The 27752-nt window shown below is 45.0% G+C and overlaps 1 long non-coding RNA gene across 1 annotated transcript in view; it reads left to right on the top strand.

The window, feature by feature from the left end:
* LOC125018394 overlaps window positions 1–27469 on the top strand; it is a 78659-nt gene extending 51190 nt beyond the window's left edge. The window contains exon 4 of the long non-coding RNA XR_007113939.1: window positions 27202–27469. This is a non-coding gene — a long non-coding RNA (uncharacterized LOC125018394). The remainder of the gene's footprint in view (window positions 1–27201) is intronic.
* Window positions 27470–27752: the final 283 nt, after the last annotated feature.

Raw genomic sequence — 27752 nt, 5'->3', positions numbered from 1 at the left:
CGATTTCCTCAGATGATAAAGCGGTACCTTTTAATGAAATTCTAATTAGTAATTTCATGGACTTTGTTACCAACCCTATCTGATTAGTGCACATTTTCACAGCCCACTTTAATTAAGCGCACTTACAGTACAGTTTCAAACATTGCCCACTTGAAGATGGAGCTCGTCAAGGAAAAAAAAAAAAAAAAAACTTACTTTGTAAACACCAATGTTGCAATTTGCTTTTTTTTTTTTAATGAGATTAAATTTTAATGCATTTCTTTTCTTTTTTCTTTTTTTGTGGTGCGGTTTTTCCCCCCGTTTCTGTAGCACATGCCCTTGAACATGAAAAATGTGGCGATGATAAGGTTTTCATTACCTACCATGAATTTTACTTTTGGTTTAATATGATGACAACCTCATAAGCCCCCTTTCTGTTTCCTTTTTTTTAATTTTTTGGCTGCATATATATAATGATGCAGGTATACACTCAGTTTATTAGCTACTCTTGCGAAAACCAATGCATTGTAGTACAAGTTTTAGTGTTTATACGGGTCGGCTTGATCTGTTTGTTGTTGTTCAGACACAGATGGGGGGGGGCGGGGTTGTATATGGAAGTATTGCATTTTTCTGCATGAAAAGTGCTACATAAATAAAGTTTGGTTGATAGTCCTGCACTGGTTCGGTTGATACGTTTGTTTGAATTGTGCTCTTAATGTGGAGGCTTTAGTTTATAATACTATTTATAATACTCGGTTGCATTGTGTTGTATAGACACGTGTTTTTGTTACTGTTGTACCTAATGTTTTGGCAAGTGAGTGTATTTCAGGGTTTTAAATATGTTGAGAAAAGGAGCTGATTTGGTTGTTATATGCAGGAGAAGCTACTACAGGTCCAAACTTTACCACGTTTCTAAGTAGTGCGCACAACGTAATCACATTACGCTTCTTAGCAAGTACGCTGCGTGTCTCTTATCCCATTTTGTCACTGCCAATTACACACAGTTGGCGTCCCGTTGAGGGCTGGGACTTATTGACCAAAAGCCCCCCCGACATAATCTGATTTCACTTTTATTCAAATCGTTTTCCACTTTGAGATCTAATCCCGGTTTCACAATTTGAACCCCGACCCCGACTACGAGCTGGATCGCAGTTGGTATTTAATGCTCATCAGGGCTCGATGTGGGAGTCTTCCACTCACAGTGGAGTACTTTTGACACAGCCTTCACCCAACGGCCCCACGGTGGGCCCCCGGCGGACCCTCTCAGGTCCCTAACCACACAAGTGTTTCCACGGTGGCGAAACTGTTTCAGTCTGACTGACATCCCGCTGTTGGGGAACACAGTTATAAAAGTGCACGAAAGCGTGACGGACCACCTCGGCCCTACCTCCTCGCCCCATCTCTCGTTTTTAAACGCGGAGTCCACCCTGTCAAGTCACATGCCGGAGCCGTAATTTAGCCTAATAATTACCAGACATCACCACAATGAAACATCAGTGTCTGAACTTCTTTGGGCCAAACTGAATTTTAATACATTTGGAAAAGGTTGGCCGGAGGCGGGAACCCCGCGCACACTGGGAAAAAGGCAGCGCACATGTGGAAGCACTTTGGGAAGTGATAAATGATTTGAAATCCGCAGCGTCCCCGAAAATGGAAATTAGGCCGAACAGGTGTTAAATGGGAACCACTGGTGCATTTTGAACAGGGGGAAGAAAACGTCTCGGGTCTTGGGGGCCAGATGTGACGGGGCCAGACCCGGGCCCGGGAATGGGGAGGGTCGTTGGTGAGTGGTCATGGCCCGAGGTGTGTGATGTGTGGAGGCCCCGTGTGACCTCCGAGGAATAACGGATCGCTTATGTCAGCTGTTCTCGGGGAGCTGCTCCGTTCTCCTACCCCTTCGTGGTTGCCACGCGGCTACTCCGAGGTGCACAAATAGAAACATTATCAATTTAGCCGCAGCCTCGTAGATAAACTGTTGTAAAGACGCTTTCTGCTGTGATCTGCTGCTCGCGTGAGGTGTTTCCAGCTAAGGAATACGATTCGGCCTCAGCCTGCACATTCTCATCACCTCTGGCATTATTTCTAATTTGTATGGGTGCCGTCTTTAACATGGATAATTGCCATAAATTGGAGCTTTATTCACAGTGGGTCAGGAAATGGCCAAGTATAACAGCCATCAAGTGAGGAAGACTAATTTTCTCTCTGCTCTGCCTGATACTCGAGCTGGAATTTTGAGCCGAGGGAACCTAAATGACTATGATTTCATTCACATCATGCCTGGGTTCTGTTCACCTCGGGGAGCCATTTTAAATGTGATGAGTCATTTACATTGTCAGAGATAATGAATGAATAACAAAATGGCAAATGTTGCTGGCGTTAGAGAAAATAACTCAAGTGCAGTAAGAAGAACGCAGGAGTGGGTTTCTCCGACAATAATCCAGCCTCTTTACCCGCCTAAACACCCAGCCATGCTCCAACACCTTACATGCGTACGCTCCCAGCGTTGGGTCAACCCTTTCTGATGAAATTTCATTTTTTTCCCCCCGTTCTCCCTGTCAATCTCACTTTTTCTCATGAGTTCACGGAAACTTTTCTCAGACTCGGTGAATCGTCCGCTTGTTTCAGCTCAAAATGTTCGGATTGTTTTGTAACAGCTGTGAAAACAAGAACGGCCAACGCCGGGGCACTTTTTCAATCTCGGGTGATGTCGATGTGGCTTTTTCTATGTATGTACATCAATCAGGCGTAACATTATGACCACCTTCCTAATATGGTGCAGGTCTGCCTTGTTCCAACAAAACAGCTGCAGTGTTTGCACAAAAAAATACAATGAGAATTTACCAGAATAAGAAAGAAGAAATGAGCCGGGGAGGTTGGAAGCCACTGAAGGCTTATTAAAAACCTTATTAAACAAACAATTACAAGAAATAAACAGAAGAAAATGATAATACCACGCTAAAGTTGGTCAATTAAATACTTTTTCATTTGGTCTTTGAAGATAACCAGTGAAGAGGGTGCTTTAAGAGATGGTCCTATATAATGCAGTGAATTCTGAGCTAAGGAAGTCTGGTATAAAGGGTAAAAAAATGTCTTTAGACTGTCTAGTTGAGTAAGGGTGAGTATCAGATGGAAAAAAAACAACTTTTTTTTGGCTAATCATTCTCAGAAATCTTTTTTTTTTTGAGCTGATAAAATCTTATTGAGATAAGTAGCACATGTAGCACCACAAATCTAATTTCAATACATCATATAAGGATGAATTAAACCAGAGATCTTCAACGTTTTTCAGGCCAAGGACCCCAAACTGATGGAGAGATTAAGTAGGGACCCCCCACCTACTACATGTGTTCTATATTAAACTAGTGCTATCTCTAAATATACATTATTATCATTATTTTGCTTTCAAAATTAAGCTAGTCAAATAATACACAGGTTCAAATATTATTATTATTTTTTATTTAAATCTAAGCCTCCTGTACAAAGTAGGTCCTGCCCACATATGACATATATTATATGTGGCCTCGTGATTGACTCAACAACGATAGGGGCGGGGCCTACTGGACAGGTCTCTGTTTACAGGTGAGAACGTCTTCTGCCTCCATTTATATTGTTTATTTGTATTTGTATTATGAAATTTAAAGTTGGGGGGCAATTAATATATATATATATATATATATATATATACAAAAAATGTCTAATCAACCAAAGATTTTGCGACACTTCCACAGACAGCCTGGGGGTCGTGGACCCCCGGTTGAAGACCTAAGAATTAAACTGTAGTACAAGATTAAATGACAAGAATGATTGATCAGTGAATGAATTATACATGATCTACATGGAGTCTTTGAGTCCTATCGGTTGAGGGGAGGGGCCTCTGTGGATCATCCCACAGTGTCATTTCTATGGGGTGGGGGCTGGTCTGGTGTAAGTGGGTGCTACATGTCTAAATAACATCCACACAAATGAATCCCAGGTCCAAAAGTTTCCCCGGCCGAACACTGAATTGTCACAAGATCATCTACTTCTCCTGTCAGTGGTTTTATTGTTGTGGCGGATCAGAAAATCCCAGAATCCTTCACTCCGGCGAGAAAATGGGCAGCTGTTTGGACTCTGTGGTATAGACTTCATACTAATAGAGTGGCACGCTGCCCAGATGGAGCCTAATCCTATCTATACATCAACATAAGTTAACCATTTCATTAACCCCGCTGCTCAAGCCCCTGATGTGGGATAGTTGTGTAACTGCATTGTTTTGCCATGACACCACTGTATGGGAGTTTAATTGGCTCTTCCATTAATAACACGGACAAACTAATTTAGTAGAACCTGTCCTCTTTAAACCGCGGGAACAAAGAGTAGGAGGGTGGAAATCAATCTCAGCTTTGTGCCTGAGCCACTGACCCGTTCATGCTTTGAAGATTGCTGCTGTAAAAAAAAAAAAAAGCATCTGAGAAGTTATTTAACTACAAACAGAGCCTACCTTCCCCATTCCAGCTGCATAATCAGGCATAATAAGTGACTGCAAAGGTCCACTTAATGTATTTCTAACACTGGAGACCTGCTAATCCTGTCAGGGGGAATGAAACGGAGGGGGGGGGCACCGTGCAGAAGCCCAGCCATGGAGCTGAGCGTTTAACTCCATAACCATGCAGGCAAATGCCTGGGCGCCTTTTCACACAAAAAGAGAAAGAGAGGGAGAATAAGCCCAGCTTCGTATTTCAACCCAAAGTGGGGATCCATTTTTCCGCTTTAGTGGCCATCGAGGAACAGTGGGAATAACAACAACAGCAGCGGCGGCAGTAACAGCCTGTCTCACCGGCTGAGTCCTCATAAACCTGCGCCATTATCACTCTATTTATGGGCCTTTAAATGGAGAGCCCCCCTTCAGATCAGCCACGTGTGCTTGCTCAGGAGCACCCTCGCTTCCCCTGCAATTTGCAACAAGACATTTTAAATGCTTTTTATTTATTTTCTCGTCGACTTCTTCGTCGGGAGTAATCCCAAAATATGTTCACCGCCGACGCCGCGCGCGCGTCGCTCCGCATAAGGTTGCACGTGTTTGCGTGTGTTTTAGGCGCTGTTTACTCTGAGCGAGGCTCTTGATTAAAGCTGATTATATTTATTTACCATAAATATTCCTCGATGACGGGAGACAGGTAGTTTCCGACGCCGCCTCGAACAAAATACGTTATATTGTCAAATGATAAACAGCTAAACCGAACGCAACCAGAGGAAAAAAATGTTGGAGCCTCGGAGCGCGGGGCGCCCTGTGAATAATGGGAGCGTAAAAAGAGGAGGAAAGCAAACAAAGAGTCCCAAATCAACAAACACACCGAGGCTCATCAGATATCGCTTTTTTTTTTTTTTTTTTTTTCTCCCCAGCTCTGTTTGTCAGAACACCTTTTATGGTGGTCTTTGAAATTCGGGGCCCCCATTAACAGTTCAAGCATATAATCACATCTCCGTAATGAGGTATTAATTAAGCGAGGGGCATCTATTGGCCCGCTAAACAGCCTCATAAACAATTGACAGGAGATTTGTGATTTTTGACTCCCTGACACCATTAAACAAATCAATATTGGGTTTTGCAGACATGCTCTCCGGCTGGCTCTCTCTGGTCTTTGCCAATCAGCTCTGCTGAATACTAATGAGGGAATTAGCTGCCTCGTATTCCGCATGTGTCCCATCAAACAGATCCTTATCAGGCGAGTCTCATTTGCATGGAAGAAGACTCTGCTTTTGTAGGTAAAGATTTCACAATATGTCACTCATTATGCCGGTGCCCACCCCGCCCCGGCTCAATCTCCCATCCGTCCACTTGTCTCTTATTTTCCCTGAGACTCTCGAATACCCGCATGACCACCGCACAACACAAACACACACACACACAACCACACTTAGGCATTCATAAGCCCTGTTTGGTTCTCCAGCCCTGCGAAGAGATGATGATGTAACATAATAAACAGAATAGCGGTTTTTCAAGTGGCGTGTTTATCCTCGCTATTTCTGCTGAGATTTCCTCCCGCCACGCCTGCAGCTGGTTATTCTTTGAAACGACTGCCTGTTTGTTGTCGCCCGGCATTGAGTGCTGCAGTAATCTTGTTTGATGAACATTGCTCTTACTACTACTTAAAGGTGTTTTGCTGTTCACATTACAACGCGGAGTTTATTCAAACCTCTTTTTTTTTTTTTTTTATTCAGTGTTATAGCTTCTAAAAATAGTGTCACATGCAATTATCCTGGTGGGAGTTTTAACATTACCTCAACATAACCTCCAGATAAGATAAGATAAGATAAAATAAGATAACATAAGATAAGATAACATAACATAAGATAAAGAAATTAAGGTGTTACAGTGGCAACAGTGCAAAATACCAAAAAAAATAATATAAGACAAGAGGAACTATATAAAACTAAATATGTACACAGAAATATGTACATATTGGTTTATATTAGCCTAACTGAATAGTTAAAAACAAAACAATGTTAATTGATGGCTGGAGTGATAAGGAGGCTGGATATACGTAATGACACCAACTATATGCATCTAAGCCAACTATTGCACCAAAATGACACGAAATAACACTGTGGTAAGTACATATATATACACATGTATTATGTCTGTGTTTGCGTCGTGCATGTGCAGGAGGAGGCCGTGCGTTCACATCTTGCGTCCAGGTGCAAACAGGAAACGTTCTGTAAAATTTGCTTTGTAAATGTTCCAAGGGGGTAGGTAGACAGTTTGTAGAAATCACACGTACACACACAAAATGCAAATACTCGCAATTTCTTTATTCGCCTCCCCCTCGACAATCACCTCCTGTTTCGCTGGCGTAACACATAAAAGACTCCCCCCTTTAAGTGACCTCCTGATACAAAGAGGCCTGATGCTGGGATTTGTGTCGAGAAACACCACATCTGAACTTTGTTTCTTTATTTACATATTCATCATTTATAAGGCTATAATGCTATTATCCTTTTAAATGTAAGGGTAGTGTGCAATCTTTTTTTTTTTTCCACCGTGCTATAGTGCTACGGAGCAATGTTTTTTAATGAGGAGGTCACTGTTTGGTTTCATGCACATGCATGAGGACACCTGTGCAAATAACGCGCCGCGTATTCTCATTCTTTCACATTATTACACTGATCCTTGGCTACTAGCAGCGTGTTTCTCAGGTTAGAGGATGACACATATTAGTTGTTAAAAAATATAATAGATTTCTTCAAGGTTTATTTTTTTTTTTCCACATGGCCACATTTGACCAAACACGTGTATAATATATTTATTTTGGCTGAATTCTGTTAAGTTGCTTCAGTTTTTTATAATCACGACTCTCGGTCGCTCGCAGCGTTTACAATCTCCAAGTTTAGGTTTCAGCAGGTGAGCCCAGAAGGACAGAGCATCTAATTTAATCTATCCTGGGAGAGCTCTCTGCTCCGCTCACCCCAGGAAAATGAGTGACAGGGGGATGGCCTGTTGTCTTTGTGCTGTGTGTGTGGCCGTGGGGCGGTGAGTTAATGCAGGAGATTGACTCTTAATTGCAGTGGGGAACGCTCATCTTTTCTCATTAATGAGACGGAGCCGGAGCCTGGAGATTTTCCTCGGCACACAAATACACTCCTCCGCCGGCCAGGTTAAGTGCTGTTTAGATTATTGGCCTCCCTGCATATGATTTTTTACCGGCACTATGTCTCAGATTGTGAACACAAGCAGGAGATGAAATGGGAGGGAAGCATGGGTTAAAGGAAAGACGGCGAGTATGCATGTGTGTGCGTGTGTGTGTGTGTGTGTTTGCTGGGGGGGAGGGGGTTGTCTCTGAAGTGAGGCAGTCACATGTGTGGTGTGCGGGTCCAGAAGAGCCGGGGCTCAATCCGAGGGGCTGGTGAAACCTCTTCACGGAGCCTAACGAGGCAGATGAGAAGGCCATTTATAGGATCACGTTTCATTTGCATTTTGTCCGGCCTCCAGATCAAAAGACAATCTTAATTTGAGGGCTGCACCAATAGAAAGTGAGTGTTTCCTGATGGATACAGATGTTGTGGGTGAAGCAGAGCAGATTCAGAGGAGGAGGAGGAGGAGGAGGACTGCATGGAGCGGTGCTGCGGGTCCGTCTGTCTGCTTGTCTGTGAGTCTGGAGGTGGGGGGTTAACCTCCGCCTAAAGAACGACCACTGGCTCCCCATGATGCATAACCGTGAGGGATTAGAGAGCACAAAGCAGCAGACTGTTTGGTGGAGCACTAAAATGTGCTCCTCTGGGGCTCATTGAAAAATGATTGCCGATTAAGTGTTTGAAGTCTGCCAAAGACGAGTGTGCGTTTTTAGTGGGATGACGATGAAACTCTATCTTTCCTGCTTATGCAGGCAATTTTCCCTCTCTTTTTCCACTAACTGTACCATGATGTGTGTTCTCTTGTCGCGCCTGGAGTCGAGGTTGCCAAACTCATTTCACCTCTTGGACCCCAGCTTGACTGGGAGCCAGACAACCAAAAGTGATAAGAGTGAATTAAGCTGTTACTCTCCAGCGGGAATGTTATTATACTACCAGAGAGAGGCATTGATTTCCATGTGAGAACAACAGGTGAGCTTGTAGAAAATAACTTGGACTCTGCCTAAATAGCCCGGTAATACCAGGTCTATAAAGATAAAATTATGTTTATGGAAATAAAGGAGATAAGGCTCCATAACTCAGTTCACACATGATAAATTGGGTCAAGTCCTAATGCCGTATTTAGAGCCGCCATAATAGCCATAAGTTCCTGCTTAAGCAACAACAGGGATTGCTAAAATGTTTTATTTTTCAAATTATATTTTTCTTACGTGATTTGCAGTTTTCTTTGGTGTTTACTCAGAGTTTAAAGCAGTGAATTGTAGCGGTAAAAAAAAAAAAAAAAAAAAAAACAAGAAGAAGAAGAGGAGAACAGTGACGTACGGCCTGTGAGTCGGCTCTGATGCAGGGGTCAGTCCAAGTTGCCCCGCGGAGGCATATGGAACCGTGCTTCCTTTGATTAATTGAACCCCTAAGAAGACTAATACGCTGACGTGAACTGGAGGAAATAATTTGTGCGAGAGACAACGTCGAGAGCGATGACAAACATAGCTTAGTGTTTCCCTGGTTGCACCTCACTTCCCCGCGATGTCAGCTTTGAGCGCGGCCCTCCCCGATATATATTATCGTGTTACACTCATTTGTTTTCATTATCGCATCAAAGCCGAATCTGGTCATGCAGCGGCCATTTTGTGCTGTACGGAGGCCCTACAGAACAAATGCGACTCCGGAGTCACTTCGGGGTTATGCAAACAATGAGGAATCCGCAGTTTAATAAAGGGTTAGACTCACATTCTTATGTTACTACCTAAAGAGAGCAACAGCCACCGGACGTCGGGGTGGAAAAAAAAAGTGCCCGTGCTGCATCATTCTGGGCTCGTATTTGAAATTTGGACGCTTATTTGTTCATTACATCGTAATAAGATGCCATAAATTAGAGCTGGACGCGGTGTTTTCCCCATAAACAGTGTTGGTAAACAATGGCGGAGTTTTGTTAAAGAGCTGTAAAAGGAGCTGTGCTGAGTATGTTAAGTAGTCTCACAGAGAAGCCGGAGGGCGAGGGGTGAAGGGAGAAGCCGGCCCCCCGGCGGACAGGTGGAGGTAAGCTGAGAGCCGTACCACCCAAGGGGAGGATGAACTTGAGACGTGTCCCTCACCGTCCTGTGAAGGTGGAGGTCAGCAGGCAGCCATGCTGATTTGGCCGAGATGCCCCGGTCGGCGGTCGAAAGGGACCTGGACCCCGGCTTCCCTCGGATGAAAATGAAGCCACCGGTGGGCCGGGTCAGTCACAATTAGGACTCATAAAATATAATCAAAACCTCAAAAGACGGGCTCGCGAGACTCGGGTGGTCACGGTGGAACAGAGCACATCTTTGTGCCGCGAGAAGGTTGTTGCTCAAGCGTGAAACAGACGCACCTTGTTCCAGTGACTGGGATGTATCTCTCAAGTCAAACCGGACCACCTTAAAAAGTTTGCTCCGAAAAAGCAAGAGCTTATTAACTTTGGGGGAAAAAACTATTCACACATCGGTTTTTAAGTGCGTTTCCACATTACATAGTAGTGCTAATCTCCATAAGACATCAGAATATGATTATAACCATCTATAAGCCAAGAGGTTGTTTGTTTTGCAGCGGCATCTCAATCTAAGGAAGATTTATTGTTTGTTTTGGGAAGCTGCTAATTAAGGCAGCTGCAAATTTGTATTTCTGTTGTGTGAGGCCTGGGGCCGGGATTAACAGCGTTTAGCATTGTGGAGTGTACCCCGCCCTGCTTAAATAGGGTAGATAAAAAAAGAAAACAAAAAGAAAAACATGGAAAGATGAGTTTGTGTCTCGGTAACACACATAGAGAAAACGCTCTCAGACATGTTTATGTAATTGTTGACTCATTAATTGTTCATTCACAAACGCCGGGGAAAAAAGCCAACCGCCACAAACTGTGGTGTTCCCACCGAATAAATGTAGTAAACACAGGGCGTTTAATTTCATCCACTTATTGTGACAGGCCGCTCCCATATAATATTAGGTAATGATGAGTAATATCGTATTTCCTGCACTTCAAAGCTCACAGTCGACGTGATTCCCATATTCGTGAAAGAAACAATTACAACTACACCTGAGTTTGGATTGTGGTTTTGACACCGAGGTGACGCATGACGCCAAAAGGTATTTGGATTGGCCATCGCTTTTTTCTGACACTCATTACCTCGGTATTACAAGAGCACATCAAGCATGGACATATTTCCCATTTCTGCAGTACAGCTCGAACAAAGGGTTACATTATAGCCCAGGAATCCTTTTGACGCTCACTCTGCATTATTTGCCCCGGGGCTGCACCCACGGGCGACATCTCAACTCCCTGGCTTATTACACCTGCCCGTCAAGCCTCGCCTCTCTTTTTTTTTTTTGCTCAATAACAAACACGATTTGAGCTGTCACTGGGAATGACCCGCCGCGCAGGGCTTGCTTACCGGGGAGGAAGTTGTCTGTTAAAGACGCCGCTCCTTGAAAGCAGATCAAGGGCGATAAGGCAGATTGAGCAGGTAATAAGTCATTTTAACCGATTCATCACTTAACTCACTCCGGCGCACTGATATCCCCGCTGATAATATCTGCTACAAATTATAGGCCGTGAAAAGACCAACTTTACAGGTTCACTGATGTGACAGTAAGAGATTTTGCGGGTAGATTATGAGGCCTCAACCTAACTTACAGGTCATAATGTTCCTATTTGCCAAACCAGTTGCCTCACTCTAGGAAATAAACTAATTGCGGCAGAACTATAACACGTGTTACCCTTTGCACAAACTTTGTAAGTCTGTTAAATTTAACAATATTTAAATATTTCAGACTTAGGTACTAAAATAAGATTGTAATCAATCCTAAACAGTTTATAAACCTGCTAGGTCAAATATACTAGACGAGGGACCACCCAAATAAATTCCATATTAAGGAAAGCTTGTCTGTCAATATATCATTTTTTAATTTTTCCAGTTTATTCAACTTTATTGAGGTGTATACATTTTCTTTATAAGCAGGCCTGCAGTGCAGCTGTAGTGTTTGGTGTAAACAGACGAACTTAGCATCAACAGTGACGCATCGTCGCAGTTAAGGTGTTGCCTTGCAGTTTAGCCCTTCGTGTAATTCGTGTGTAATTAACAGTCGTTAGTTCTCGTCCCGTTACAGGTATAACCTGTTTCGATCTGGGGCGGGTCAGTCTAATGTGTTTTCATTTTCTTTTTCTGGAGTTTCTCTCCAGGTGCGTGTATAATCGCTCCCAATCACGTCAAATAATCACGCGTCGCAGCACCTCGAGCGGATCAGATACGACCAGAAGTGAAGGAACACCTTAAAAAAAAAAATGAAACGGAGTTACGTAAAACAGAAAAGCCAGATAACACAATGAGTTTATGTTGTGTTGCACTGATGTTTAACTGGAACTGTGTACAAGAGGAACAGATTAATTTCTTTGTGAGAGTCCGTAGGGTGGAAGTTAATGATGTTAATGAGAAAACCGTCATTGCATCGGGTTTATTATTTGCAGTAAAACGGTTAGACTGATCTCAAATATGTAGAAACCTCACGGTATGTCACATTTTTCCTTAAGGATGTGCACACAATGTGACCGCGGCGCGAATCTGCAAAGGTAGCGAGTGTGCACCAGAGGAAAAGTTTATTTTCCCCTCCGTACATTCCTCCACCTTAGCTCTGTCATAAGCTATTTTCTGCTCCACTGCAAATCCTAATTGATCGAGTTCAATCTTAGCTTTACATTACATGGGCAGATGACATCATTTGATACTGATATTTTGCGGCGCTCTTGCAGGCTAATGTTGTTTTGCCAGCTTTACGGCAACGCAACCGTCTAGACAAAGGCATATGTACACAGAAATCGAGTGTATAAATGTTTAGACAATCATTATTTTAATTTAAAAATGTTAAGGTTGACTTACCTTTGGTGGATGATGCCAGTCATTGTTGGATGGTGGCGGTGTGGAGTGTTACGCTGAGGCCTCCGATGCCTCGGTCTCTTTCAGGCTTCAGGACGTCGAGAGTGAAGAGACAATGGTGCAATTTATTAGACAGTCGGGAGATCGGTTTCTGCTGCCACTTCAGGCTTTTCTCAAAGGTGATATCAGAAACATATAGTTTTAGTTGCAATGATGGAAGTAATTTTGCACGTTGTCGTATCTGCCTGTCATTTTTGACGTTCCCGTCAAATAATCCTCCAGAAAAACTTGGAATTGAAGGTGGAACATGTCCTTGGCAGAGTTTCCTGTTAAAATATTAGAGTTGGTGGCTAAAAACCTAGAAGTCAATTATCTTTTTAGCTTTTTATGACAAAAAAAAATCTGCTCGGTAAAGAGCCATAGGGTGAAATTTTCACTGCACATTTGTTTTATTCTTTTATTTGGTTAAAGTTTTGTGAAAGCTGAATTTTTTTTTTAAAATGTGTCATTTTGTTAACGCCATAAAAAACTGCCATCACCACGAGCGCATTCTCCTCCTGCATACCGTCGTCTTTCCTTTTTTAACAAGACAATTAAGACGCTCTCAAACATCAGTCACTTCAGGCTTTATTGGCTTTCATTTCTTCAGGGTAGTACAGCAGCCTCCCAGAGGGGCAGCTAAATCAACCTTAAGACCTACGACTGGTGCTTTAACCCCTTGACTACCTCTCTCTCCGACTCCTCCCTCTTTCAAAGCTTGTCCTTTAGACATTTACTAATAAACAACAGGTCAGCACCTGCAGCGGCAGGTGATTTATTTGACCCTGGACAGCCATGACGAGCACGCAGCAGGGAGGGAGGGAGGGAGGGCGGAGGGGTGGAGGTTAAGGAGGGGGAAGATCTTCACCAGAAAGTCAGCTCCACAGCCCCGGAGGCCTGGAAGTCGACCCCCCCCCCCCCCCCCCCCCCCCCCCCCCCCCTTTCCACCTCCTCCTCCCCCCCCTCAACTGTAAAGCATTTACCGCTCGCTTCGTTCTGCTTCTCATCTGACTGTTTTCTTTATTTCCCCCTGTAAACGACAGAAGAATCATTCCGGTTTATCACCATGAGCTCATAAAAAGCCCGGAGGATAAAATAATCACTTACGTAGCAGGTGGGGCGGGTTGTGTCCTCAGTGGATGACATCACACGGCCCTGACCGCATCCTCAGACTCGCAAACTCCCCAAATAACTACAAACGCCCAGTCTCCAACCCGCCATGCCAGTCGCACGAAGGCCCACCGTGCTGAGGAGCGACGGCGCAGGATTAAAGCACGTTTCCCCCGCATCTGTCCGATGGATTGAGCTGATCAGACAAGGTACAGCGCAGGATGTTGTCCGCGGACCTAACAAGAGCAGAATTATTGAGTAACAGGAAATTAAAAAATTCCTGCAATGCCGATGCACCACTCGAAGTAATTCTTTCACAATCTGGCCTGCCCCCTCTCTGAACTCCAGCCATTGGGGGTTCCTCTTTTTTTATTTTTGTTTCATGTTGCCGCCAAAATATGTCAAAATCAAAAAGAAGGTGGAATATATATTAGTTTTTTTTTTTTTAATGCATCCTAACAACGCCACCCAACCAGAGAAAAGTAAATGTAAATGCAGGCGAGTTTAATGTTTGCATTTAGTTCGATTCTGGGTTTGTCTGGTTCATCCATTTTTTGGGGTATTTGCTTAGGTCCTCTTGCCAAATGCAGATAGCTCTCTAGCTGTTAATTCCCTGCATAATACATGGGATAAAGGCCTAAATGTTCCACTGTTCCAAATCTCCCCTGCTGAATAATTACACTGAAATTTTATTCAACATTTACGCCTCTTGACTGATCCCTTTTTTTTCCAGGAACTACAGGAAAAGGGAAGTAATATCCTACCTTCACTTCACCACGTGTGTCAGAAATAAAAACATTGTTTTCCATTACAGCATATAGGTGGACGGGAACAAAATGACTGCGACGGACACTTTCAATCAGTCGTATATTATCCATAGTTTTTTTTTTTTGTACATGAACTAAATCAGACAGATGGAAAATTATTACACCGTGAAATGACCCCTGAGTGTGACTGCGTGCTTTTATGTGGCTGTTATTATGAATTATGTGGACGCATTACACAATCGCCTACAAGTTAAAGCGGACAGGGCTCTGTAAAACTGTAAGCAGGTGTGAATGAACGCTGAACAGAAGTATCAAACCGTAACCGCAGGCCCACCTGAACCTTTCACACTCGGTGACATCGACTTTAAACCCGCGTGTGAAATATTAACAAACCGAAAAAATAAAAATACAGGTACGTTACTTTAAACTTTAAAATCTCGGAAGCATGTGGGAACGGTTAACGCGGGCGACTGTGATGTGGCCGAGCCGGCTGCTCTCATTAGCGGTATGACTTCAGGCAGGAGGGCCGGGGTGCGGGGCGATGGAGAACATCCAGGCGTATTCGTTACAGACGGAGGAGGACGAAGGATTTCGGTGAATTCACTTCCTGCTTCGAGAGCCCCACCCTCCCGAGGAGGCCGGCGGAGCCGGGATCACGTACGCGTCCCTCATCCATCCTCTGTTAACCTCCCCCTTCAATCCCAAACAGATCACGGTCACGAAGAGTTGGCAAGTGGTTCATTTGTTTTAATCATCCCGGAGTTTCCGATCCGGACAACGTCATGACCGGGTGTTTAATTTACAGTTCAGTCCCTTATTAGTCACAACGTTTACGTGCATTATAGTGTTAATGTTTCATTTCTCCAAGCTCGGCGCAGGGGAAAAAAAAAAAAAAAAAGTCATTACAAAGGTCAGGGGATGAAATACTGACACTACAATCATGTGTGGGGCTGCAGCAAGGTTTAATTTGGGAAATTAGCTCTTCTCTGTTTATATTGTTGCTCTCTTTGCTAAAAGGAACGGGAAAAGGAAATAAAAGGATTGGGGAGTACAGGGAATAAATTAAATTCATGATCTTTTATCGCGTTAGCAAATAATTTGCGTATTTACACCTCCAGCGTATGCTGAGCAACATCAGGTATTTATGTGGGCCGTGCGCCTGGCACCTGATGAATGCTAAATCCAATAATTACTACCTCTTAGTTCTGTTTTGGTCTGCACAGCTCAGCAGCTGAGCGCTCCACCGTGCTCCACCGTGCTCCACCGTGCTCCACCGTTAGCTCGCTCCAACGTTTTCTGTCGCCTTTTTCCTAGAATAACGGCCGACTGCTCGTGAAGAGACTCTGCGTTGTTGGCTATGAACAGTTAGCTGAAGATGCTAAACTGCTTAATTAAGCCGAGGACTCATTATATGCAGCGATTTGAGCCGTCGCTAATGTAAAAACCTTCATCAGAGAAGCTTTGTGACAACACAATTGCACCTTATCTGTAAATGGTCATTTCGGTGCATTTACCTAGCGACATGTTTAAAAAAAAAAAAGTCTGAGAGCAAATCTGCCTATATGACATTAAAAACCTTTTAATGTAGCGGTGCATATTTAACGCCCTGTGCTCGGCTCTGTCATGCACATTACATCAACTTCAGCCTAATTCTGTTAGAACCAAACAATCATTTGGATTAATTGTCAAAAAAAATATATATATTTCTCCCGCACAGAAACGGTGAATGAAGTGTGTTCACGCGTATTACGGTTATTTTTCCCTCTGTCACGAACGCGAAGGGCTTGAGTGGAGGGTGAGTTGTGTTTGAAAGGTGGTAAACCTGCTGAGGCTCTTTAATTTCCCCCCTCTTCAGCGGCATGAGGGATGGTTCAAAGGGTGACTCTCTGACAGGGGCATGTGATCGCTCCTCCGTCCTTTATCTGCCTCCCCACATTAGCACGTAAATGAGGCCGCACTTTGGGTTTTGGGAGCTGAAGCGTGCTCAGTGTAAACAGGAGTTGCAGTGTTATCGTTAGTGGACAGATTTCTGACATCCTAACACCTCCGTTTCATTAACATTCAAAAGGGCTGGGGATTTTGACACTGCCTCTGTTTAGACAGATTTTTGAATACTCTGCGGTGGGGTGGGTGAACAGAAATACTGTATGCACAGCATCTGTAGTGTTGAGTGGAGTTACACTTCTTGTATTGACAAGCTAGTATATGGCTGGTTTATGAGGACTGATCGTAAAATTAAGCTTTTTTTTCTTTTCTTTTTTTTTTGCCAGATGGATCCAATATTGTATTTATAATTAGCTACAGTGCCGTGTTTCAGTGTGGCTTGCGTATCGGTGTTGATGTGTACGCTGGAGTGTGTTCTCAGGCCTACAGTGGGGTGACTGCAGGGTCCCGAAAATGCATTGTGATTCGAGCAGAGCTTATCGCATGGGAGAGAACTGGCAGCCTCTTAAAAGGTATTATATGTGCTCTCGTTCTCCTTCCCTCTGTCTGACAGGAGCCCTTGGGATGAAAGGGAAAAGCAGTGGAAAAAGAGACATCGGTTCCCGACATGGGGAAGTCTTTGTTTCTATTCTCTCCATCCCAAGTCTCTCCAGGAATCCTAATTTCCACCATTCACCTACCTATCGGCAGATAAAAGCTGGTTGAAGGGGAGGGGGGAAGGGGGGAGGGAGGGCTGGGGGTTCCTCAATTGAGACAGCTTGTAACCAGTCTGCATAAGGGGAGGCGGGGTGGGGGACGCACAAAGCTCTGGAGTGAGAGGAGGTTTGAGCACAGATTTCGAAATCGCTTTGAATTGGAACACACTGGCGAGCGAGTTGTTCTAAAGGACGTTTTCACAGAGGCTGATTCGAGACCTGGCTGGGAATCTCTGAGCCGAGAGTTTTGGACGAGAGCGGCGCGACGCACGACATGAGACTCTCCGCTCAAATCCAGAATATTCCCAAGAAACCCGAAGCGGGGGGGGGGGGGGGACGCTGACACTGCTTGCGAGATGCGTCATAGTCTTGTTTCTCATTATGTTGGCTTTCTTGAAACCACTCTTATTAAGGCTAGTTTTTTTTTTTGTGTTTGGGGAGTGGGGAGGAGTGGTGATTAGATGGTGATGTCCAAGTTCAGGGAATGCCAGGCTTTGGCAGCTGACGTCCTTAATGCGGCTGCTTGGCATTAGAAGGAGGGAGGGGAAAGTCCAATGCCAGTCTCTGGGGAGTGGGAGGTGTTAACTTCTAATGGCTTTCTCTGCCACAGCCCTGACATCTGCAGGGCTCCCAGCAAAAAAAAAAAGAGAGTGGGGCCTTTTTGAAAAATTAATGGAGCTGAATGCATCTCACAGCAAGGAGAGGGCTGGATTAATCAGCACATTAAGGGCTAGCTCCGGATTGGAAATAATTATTGGAGCTGACAAGGTGCAGAGGTGCCAGCGCCAGCTCCTTTCAGGAATGCATTTTAAAAAGCAGTTTAAAAAGCCTTCAGATGTTGGCATTATCTTGCGTGACCAAATTAGGAGCAAATGAGAAAAGTTTATCTGGCATTTTGGAGTATTGAAAGAGCTTAGGCTTTATAAATTATACAGTGTGTGTTTGCGTGTGCGTCGTGTGTGTGTTTGCGCGCGTGTTCGCTAAAAAAAAAAAAAAACGGGGGGCAAATGTGTTTTCTGCATGGGAGGGGGGCGTGGAGGAGGTGTAGGCAATGTGAATTATGAATAAATCCTTTTTTTTAAAAAAGAGAAAAAGAAAAAAAAACGCCATAGGTTTCAGATTAAAAGTGGGTGGTTTGTTATGTTTTTTTTTTTCTTTCTAGAGGGACTGCACAAAACTTTAAGGGGGATTAATTTAAATGGGTGCTTGAAACTATCATACTGTTTGTGCGAATGAAAAGTGGATGTCTTAACACCCTGAGAGAGCCAGACGGTAAACTGATTACTGTTGACCACCCATGAAAAGCATGAAGAAAGGGAGTGTGGGGGTGGGGGGGGGTGAATGATTTAATAAGCGGCATGTTTTTTTTTTGTGCCTTTCAGGAATAATCGGAGAAGTGATTGGGAATGCGGTACAGTGATGATAGCGTCTTCCATCCGGACAATATGAGTGTTTTCACTTATGCACATTTGTGCAAAAAATCTGCTGAGTATATATATGAATAAGATTTTAATTGTACATTGTGACATGATGGGTGACTTTTGGACCTGACTTTCATTCATGCACCCACCTAGACCAGACTAGACCCCCCCCATCCCATAGTAATGACACTCCTTGATGATGGTGTCCATCCCCAGCAGGATGCAGCCTGACACACACACACAGAATCGCTTCAGGAACAACTCAACAAACATGAAAAACAGCACAAGGTGTTGTTGACCTGGCCTCCACTAGATCCACACAGACCCCACCCCTACCAGACCCCCCCGCAGCAGAAAAGTCCCATGTCCATTCTCTGATGAGTCACAACTTTTCTGGAGACACAAAATTAGCAAGGTGGTCATAATGTTATGCCATACCCAGAGCTGCCTCCTGCACAAAAACTCCAATAAAACCAATGGAATTCAGCTCAGCCGTCACACCTCGTGATCCCCCCCACACACACACACCTCCGCCCCTCCACATTTTATACGTGTCCACTTTTTAAACAATGTGGCAAATGGTCAGTGATCTGAGCGTTTTCCTTCTTCGGCTTGGTTCGGTGGATAAAATGAACGCGACTCTGCCCTGAAAGCAAAACAGAACACGACCAAATGGATTAACAGCATTAATGTTTACATCTCCACGGTGGTATGAAGACAACACCTTTGAAGAGAGGCGGTCCGCGGCATCAAAAAGCAGCTCTGCGAGGAATGCCAAATGTTTCGTTGACCGTTTGATCTTTAAAGCCCCCTCGATCAGATATGCAACCTTGGATAGAGATCTCCCATTATGGCTGTTATTCTCTTTTAACTACAGCGGCTCTCCAGGTAATGGCAAAGCACTCAGTGACAAATTGGAGGGCCTGAGTGGCATCTATCACCTCCGCCATCTCTGTTCCACCGCAATGAAAGAGTCGCAAACTTCAGGCGGCGGAGGCAAACTTTTAACACTGTGAACAAGCGATTTCTTCGGCCCGACGTCGGCAGTAATTCGGCCCGCCTCGAAAACCCCGACGCCGTCCCCCGGCCATGTAATTACACAGAGCATAACTAAAGTCAAACCCCAGAAAACAGGTGGATTTGCAGATGCAATCATGTTTGTGAGATACCCAATTCAAGGGATACAAATTTGATTTAACTATTTCCAGGGGTGATGTATCGGGAGGGGGGGGGGAGAAAAGGTATTACAGAAAAGACACGTAAATTGAAAAAAAAAAATAAATGGGAAAGAGATCATCTTAATTACCTTGAAATTAGACTCATATTCCACGGTGTCGATATCAGAAATTGACACAGGTTAGAGATTTTCGGTTGTTTATTCACCAGTTGAGTTGCGTATTACAGTTCGTATTTTATGGATTAGGAAATTGCGTTTGTTTCAAGATGTAGTAGATTATCAAAAAAAAGTGTGGCGAAAAAAAATTATACAAGTGAATTACTTAACATTGAATACCAAATCACTTCCAGCATGAATTCTGCGTGCACGCCTCTGCACTGCAGCCTGCGCGGGTAACGCTTAAGCTCCTATGCTCATTGGGTCCAATAGGATATTAGCCACCTGTAAATGCTTACATTTATCCCATGTGTGTGTTTCTGAGACTTCACCTCGGACCCGTCGCCTCGGGCCCCGGGACTTGAGCGGGACCTGCTGTGTATATTTACCATTGGAGCACTGACACAGCTGAAACTGCACTGAACTCTCTTCAGCATGACGCATATTGAGAATCACGGTGGAAAAGAAGTGCCTTCGTAAACAAAGCGGGGGCCTGAGAAATACACACACATGTGTGCGTTTCTCATCATGTCCGATAAGTAAAATCAGATTCAGCTCAGACTTTTTTTTTTTTTTTTTTTTTAAGCGGAGGCCTGATTCTTCCAGAAATGAATTACGCCTCGAGGAAACTTCTCAAAAGTGGGCGTCTTCGGAAAGACATGCGGAGCTTGTCATTACCGTCTGCCCCACCTACTACTAACCCCCCCCAACCTCCATGTCTGCAGAGTAACCCATCTCTGCCCTGCAGCCGCAGCCTTGGGCACGACATTCTGGGTGGTGTTTGAACACACCTCTGTCTCCTCTGTTCAAAAGCTGTTTAGATCCCGGGAATATTTATGGATCCCTTTTGATATCTTTGCTTACATTGTACTCTGGAGTACGTGCACACACACACACACACACACACACACAGAGACACACACACGTAGCACTTAGAGAAGTCGGTGGATTCAGATTAAAGAGCTCGCGAAAGAGCGACGTGTCTATAAGAGAAAAGGCTGTTCTTGGAAAAAGCTCGGCGCAAGTCGTCGCGTGAAACAGAACAAATCAATCCGGCTCTCCGTGTTCACACGTCTCCCGCTGTGTGGTTAGTCACCACTAGGTAACATCCCAGACTAAATAAATTATGTGTAACATGAAAAAAAAAGAAAAAAAAGAGAGAAATGACTTTATACATGTTCTATAAATATACTGGAAATATTTGAAATATTTTACTGCTTTAATTACACCTTCCTCACACGGCCTCTCCTCACCCACACGTCCCCTTTTATGAGCGAAATGTGCAGTAAATCTCGTGTTCTGTTCATTCAACGCACAAATTTATGGCTGAAAAAAAAATTACCATAAAGATGAATGCAAACCGCGGGGAAGAAAACAATGTGGTCTTACAATAGCTTGTAATTAAACTTTCTCGAAGCTACCGAGAGAGATTTTTTCGTGAAGGCCAAGGGTCCTGGGCTGGCACCGCTGGGGGTTGTGAGGGTGCTGATGGTACAGTACGGCGGCGGAGGGAGAGCTGTGATAAAGGGCAGCTGCCGGCGATTTAATGAGGGAGCAGGGGATGTGGCCCCCCGCCGCAACTCATCGCCACTTAATGGCACCACTAATCCCTGCAGAGATGGCGCTGTACACACAATTGGTCCTCCCTTCATGTGGCGAAAATATCCCAGCAACACTTTCTCACACCCAGCATCACCAGTTAGCTGTTCACAATCGCAATGAAACGCCGCCCCCTTCAAAAACATTGACGGAGGAGGGGGAAGAGATGAGCCGGCTCTTACAGGTGACTCGTGGGCCTGCGGCCGCGGCCTTTTTGAAATGTTGTTCCTTGCCAACGCCGCCGCTTCGTCTTTAGAGCCGAAGACATGGCTTGCAGGTGTAAAGGGCTGCAGGGTGTAAAGGTGTGCCCATTATTTTTCGCTGCAAGCCTCTCTTGTGTATGACTGCTGTTGGCCACATGCTGCTAAACTGCAGGGCGTTGAGCGCTCTTGCTTCCACGGTCGAAGTGTTAAGGGTTGGGACAGATCCATCAGCTCGTCATGTTATTTAAAACAGCCTTAATTGGCCCTGGGTGTGAAATGTGATCCGCGCGTTGCAGGTTCACTTGTTTTTCAAACACCGTGCCATTATAAAAATGGATAGTCCCTGACCTGTTAGCTTTGCCAGGAATTCTGTCCTACATTTCTCTCCTGCAAATCCACTCGACGAGAGCCTCGAGCCTGGAGCCCAGCAGCCCGACGGCGGTGAATGTGCATGTACAGGCCTCCCCTCTTAGTCCGCTCGTCAAACCGAAACGATCCCGCTTTTGTTTTTTTCCCGCACGACGCGAGCGATCCCCCCCCCCCGTCCGCATTTGAAAGGGGCGTCCGACCCCGTTCGGTTCTGGCGTGCACACGCGCACACATCCCCTCTCAAACTCCTCGCAGTCGCAGAGCGCAGGCGAACATATGGAAATTGATTCGCGAGTGAGTGAATCTAAAAGCAACGAAAACCCAAACCACACTCCGCATTCCACACACGAGTCCGGAGGGTCTCGGCGGGAAGAGGGAGCACTTGCAGCGTCACAGATCCGTGCGGTAATGCGTCTAGCAGGGACGTCAAAGCAGGCGTGTTTCACTTGTAAAACATCTCAATATGTTAACATGGAGCGCACGCGATTAACGTGACTCATTTGAAAATACGTGTGCGACGCGGGCCGATTTTGTTTTTCCCCCCCATCTGGGAGCTCGCCTTATTTTCTGGAGGAGAGACACTTATTCCCCTTGTCTGGATAATAATTTACAGATTTGCTGTCTAACAGAATACACTCACTCTTTGACTAAAGTTGATACTTTAGTCTCAGCGGGAATCCGGGGCAGCGGAAACAAAATCTTTACGATTCCTTACCGTTCCATATGTTTTTGTTTATGAGCAGGTACCTCTGCCTGGAAATTCACTCTGTCATGTTGGGAGATGGAGAGCATTTTCTTCATACTTCAGAGAATATGCCCATACATATAGATCTGCCCACCTGCCCAACACACACACACATGCATAAGCTCTCTGTGTATTTACATAACGCACACACACACACACACTCTTCCTCCTCCCTCGGCCTCCGATCCAGATGTGCGGTGCTCTGGGCGCAGTCTGAGCTGCCAACCGAGGCAAAAGCCTTTTACCCTGGCAAAGAGCAAAAAAAAAAAAAAAAAAAAGGGGGCCGGATGAAACAGACAGAGGAGAGGGATTAATGCTCTCCTCCCGTCCTCATTGGGAACCTGCACTCGCAGCCGCTCGCCGCATTCAGCGTGACTGCCCCATAATGCATTTACAAACTGGCCCGTTAATGAAAAACATGGAGTCATGGATGCCATTCTAATGCACCGAAATTTATCTCGCACCTGCCCCGAGAAACGCGTGTCTCCGACCCTGACACAGTTATTGATTTCGACAGCGCGTTCGTCCTCATTTTTAAAGCTGATGAAATTCAGCCTTAAATCTGTAAATTATTGCCTGCGGATATTGTTTATGATAGCGCGGTTTTGTGAAGAGAGGAGGGGAGCGGAGGGGAGGGCGAGAAAGAGAAGGCGCTTCTGTGGATCCTCCGTGTTTTATGGCGCAAAGAAAAGAGACTTAATCGAAGTTAATCAAAAGCTCTTGATGGCGCCGATGAATCTTGCAGCGCATGCGAGGAAGACGCGGGGCCAAAGAGGTCAAACATCAAGGCGTGAGGATTCATATTTCTCTCCAAGGGGATTATGGGGGATTTCGTACACAGACACCTCTTGAAACAACAAAAAGAAGAAGCCATGGTGAATCGACTGTGGAGGGGAAATTTGCATATTTTTGTTTTACTTTTATTTTTTGCTGACACATCTGAATTCATAGCTTCTTTACAGACGAGCAGATGTCCATATGATTTTTCTTTCTTTTTTTTCTTCTTCTTTTTTTTTGCAGCCCAAAAATCTGCAATTTATTTGCACTTGGAAAAGATTTACTGGTGAAAAGACAAATCAGTGTAATCTTTATCCCGTGGCGCTGAGTGCATGTGATGAGCCACCAGTGAAAACAGAAATGGAGTGAAGCTCTCGCTGCTATTGCCCCCATCATCCTTGACAAATGGAGCAGCAGTAGAAAGGCCTCTTTGAGTGAGTTGTAACTTTCGGCAGCCCCTCGCAGGTGTGGGTGATCTTTCATCCTCCCGGCCCTCCTCCTCCTCCTCCACCTCCTCCTCCTCCCCCTCCTCCTCCGCCTCGGCGTCCTATCTCTGGCCTCCATCAAAAGTGAACGTGCTGCCCCAGGTTCAGATTAACTCCACTCTGACAGACCAAAGGCCTTCCCCTCCTCCTGCCCCTTTCCACCTCAACTCACACATCTCCTACAACAGGGGAAATTAGGGCTAGTTTAGCAGATCTTACAGCGCCACTAAACACCGCCTCAGATCGCTTGCTGATTGCCTGGCTCAGTCCATTGTGTCCCTCCTACCACCTCCACTCCCTCCACTTCGCTTATCTTCGCCTCTGGCCAAAAGCAGCTTCTCTACTCTCAACTCACCTCCCTTTACTCACAAACACACACACACACACACACACACAAACACGCACACACAATCCTCCCTCCAGCTTGTCCAGAGAAAATATATAACTAACTTATTGTTAACAGTCTCCCAGCAGGGTCAATAGATAATATCAGTTCAGACTGTTGCCGTGTCACAATGTTTGCTTTTTGGTTTTCCAGTAAAATACGCTCAAGAGTTAATGTTTCTTTTAATTGTGGATTAAAGCAGTAAAGCGGTTTGGCCGTGTTTACGAAAAAAAAAAAAAAAAACACGAGATGCTCCTTCTCGGGTCGTTATCCCGGAGCCCCGTCCCAGACCGGATCGCAGGGTGACAGATTTACCTGAACGCGCCGGGGCCTCCGTGGGTAGACCATGGAGAATTAGTTATGGAGAATAGACGGCGCTGTGGTAATTGCTCGAGGGAAACGGTTCCATTTTAAAAAATTAAATCTCGCAACAAGACGTGTGTCATCTAAGGACTTTTTAAGTATTACTCTCGCAGCAATTATGCGTGATCAACCTTTGTGGCAAACTGGTTAAACGTCTGTGTTCGGGTGAGACCTGTCATTTGTCTCTCTTGTCAGTTTCCTGTTTTCCTGAGCAACTCCCTTGACCTGGCTGGCAGGCCCGCCTGCCCTGAAGAGCACTTTCCCTTTCCTCATTCTGCGCCGGGTCGACGGGGGGAAGAAGGGAGGCAGGGGTGGATGTGGAGGGTGGTGCAGGCGGTGGGGGTCTGACTTAATCTGACCCATTGCTCAGGTCAGTGAGCTGCTTACAGGGTCTATCCAAACATAGGAGCTTGTTTTGCTAAAGCTGTGGAAAGAAGAAGTACCCTCTTAAATCAATGCTTTACTTAGAGCTGTGCACATGCAAGGTTGTTATGCGTGAAACCACAGGAGGCAGAGCTGGCACACAACCAGCAGCGTGCTCCTCTTCGTCGTGCTCCCCTCACCAAAAGAAGAAAAAAAATAAATAAATAAAAAAAGAGGAAAACTCGCCGCTGTCGGTGCACGGCCAAAAACTTCTTCTTTTTTTCACCCTCACGAGCTGCGTTACTGCATTTTTAAAAAAAAAAAAAAAAAAACATCAGCTGGAGCCTGTGGAACAATTTCCCCCCACAATTGCTCGGGCTCACTCGAATGCAACGGCGTTTTCATTTGGGCTTTTACGCAGTGTGTGCTCTTCCTATGACAAAGGGGGGAATTGCGCTCTAAAATGCATCCAGCTGTGTGTACTTATCTTTTTCTCCTGACATATTTTCACCGAAAAAGTTCAGCCCTGATCTAATCACGATGCTGCAGAGAGAGCAGATTGAGGCAGCGCCGTGTTTGTGGCGCACACAGGCTGGAGCAGTTTGAGTTTTTTAAACTCTGCTGTTTAGGTATCATATGATCTAAAGAGGAATGTAGAAATCAGCCAGATTTATTGTTCCTGTTTGACGGAGCTTTTTGCCGAGGCAGGGAGAGAAATGTTTCCTCTTGCTCGAGGAGACATTTAAGGTGTCTTTGAAGTAGCTGTAAGACTTTTTTTTCGGGGCACTTAACTGCCTTGTCACAGAGAAGACCAGATGCATTGCACACTTCAGAAGTGAATTGTCATTTAGATTGAATTTTTATGAGCGCCCCGAAGGCTTTTCTCTCAAACGCGCACGCACGCATAGGCTCTCTCCGCCTTTGGCGAGGCAGGGCGTCGTGAAGTTGTTGTTCCAGACACTGGAGGGAAAGGAATTCACATCACCTTGCGTCTGCTCTGCAGTTACAACACAAACACCTGGGCGGAGGTGCGCTCCCAAACATGGGAGTACGACAATATGCCGAACGGAGAGCGGTAAACTTGAACCCGGGTTGTGCGAGGATCCCGACAAACATGGCCACTGGTAAAAAAAAAGGCTCTTGTTGTGACTGTAAACAAAGGCTCTAATTCGCCATAATGGTTCTATGGGTCCAATGCTCTGGGAGATGCAATGGCCAGTCTCAGTAGCTTAATTATCTTTCTAATTTGTATTAGCACTGGCTGTCCTCTCAGGGATAATTATGTATCTTGTGTGTGAGCGAGCTTAATGAGGTCAACTTAAGTCTTTACATGGAATAAGGGTTCAGCCACCTTATAGAGGGAAAAAGAAAAAAGCCGCTGATTGCTGCGGGTTTTTCTCTTATATGGACGGCGACCGCGACGCCTTTCGCGGATCCCATAGGATAGCAGAGGTAGAGTGAACTTATTCTCAGTGGCAACAACAAGCAGAGCAAGGCGGGGGAGTTGGTTAGTTAGTTAGTTTGTGGTTCTGCTTGAAAGGAAGGTCGGTTTTAATTAGTCGAGGCTGGTCCGGCTGGAAACGGCTGAACCTCGTCCGTTGCCGCCCCGGTTATAGATAAAAATCAAAACAGTGGTTCCTATCAGATATAGCTATAACCTCGCTATCATTCTCCCCGCTGCCCATGACATTTTCAGGAAATCTCAGCACTCCTCGCAGCTGAAAGTCACCGGAGTGAGTCGTGTTTAGCAGGTATTGATGAGGCTGATAAGCTTTCTCCTTGATTTAATCTGAATTCCTAAAGTCCTGTGATCGTGCTCTGTTTCCCTCCGTGTTCATACGTGATATATATACACCCCCGGTACAAAAGGCTGCATTTTTTATTTTCCTCCTATGACTGAGTGTAATCCACAGCTATTTGCAGCACCCCTCCCATTTCTGCTTGCTCAATACTGTTTTCACTTCAGGTTAGGAAAGGAAACCATCTTATCTCTGACTAGGGGGATTTATTAGTGGGAAAAAGATAATTGCTATTCATAGGCCACTGGGGGCTGATTTACAACCACTAATATTTAGGATTCCTAGAGCCGTTCTTCAGCTCTTTTTTTTTTTTTTTTTTTATCTCCAGCCCTGCCTGAAGCACGCAGGGGAGAGAGGTCACGGTGGACGATGAGGGATGGGCCGGGCAGAGCCTCCACTCGGAGCAATTTGGCTGAAGACTAATGTGTGAGGAAGTAGCCTACATGAAAAGACCTCATCCACGTAGGTCTGCCTGGAGCTGACAAACACCTGTTCTACTTAACCTGTAATGAGTCTGCAATAGAGATCTGTCTTATCCCCCTTTTTGTCTGCGAGCGCAACCTTAAGAAAACAAAACAAACGGCAATAAAGGGGAAAAATCCACAACAATATTGCCTCAAAATCACGTTTGAATACGTACTATCGGTCGAACATTGCGCAGATACTCATCCCTGGCAGTTTTCCTCTTGTCCTCACAGAGGTCATGCCTCGGTTATGTTGATTACCTGAAACACAGGTAGTTTCTTCTTCTTCTTTTTTTTTTTTCAGTCTTTTGTGATAGTATGGGAAGGGCTGGTGGTTGCAGGCGAAACAGGAAATGAAGAGTTCTCGGTCTGTCTGTTCGCACTGATCCTCCGGCTGACCGGGGAGGCAGCGGGG

The sequence above is a fragment of the Mugil cephalus genome, chromosome 13 (assembly GCF_022458985.1).
Source record: "Mugil cephalus isolate CIBA_MC_2020 chromosome 13, CIBA_Mcephalus_1.1, whole genome shotgun sequence".
In the NCBI taxonomy this organism is placed as follows: Eukaryota; Metazoa; Chordata; class Actinopteri; order Mugiliformes; family Mugilidae; genus Mugil; species Mugil cephalus.
The sequence above is the reverse complement of the archived record's forward strand: the minus strand, read 5'-3'. Positions and strand labels throughout refer to the sequence as shown.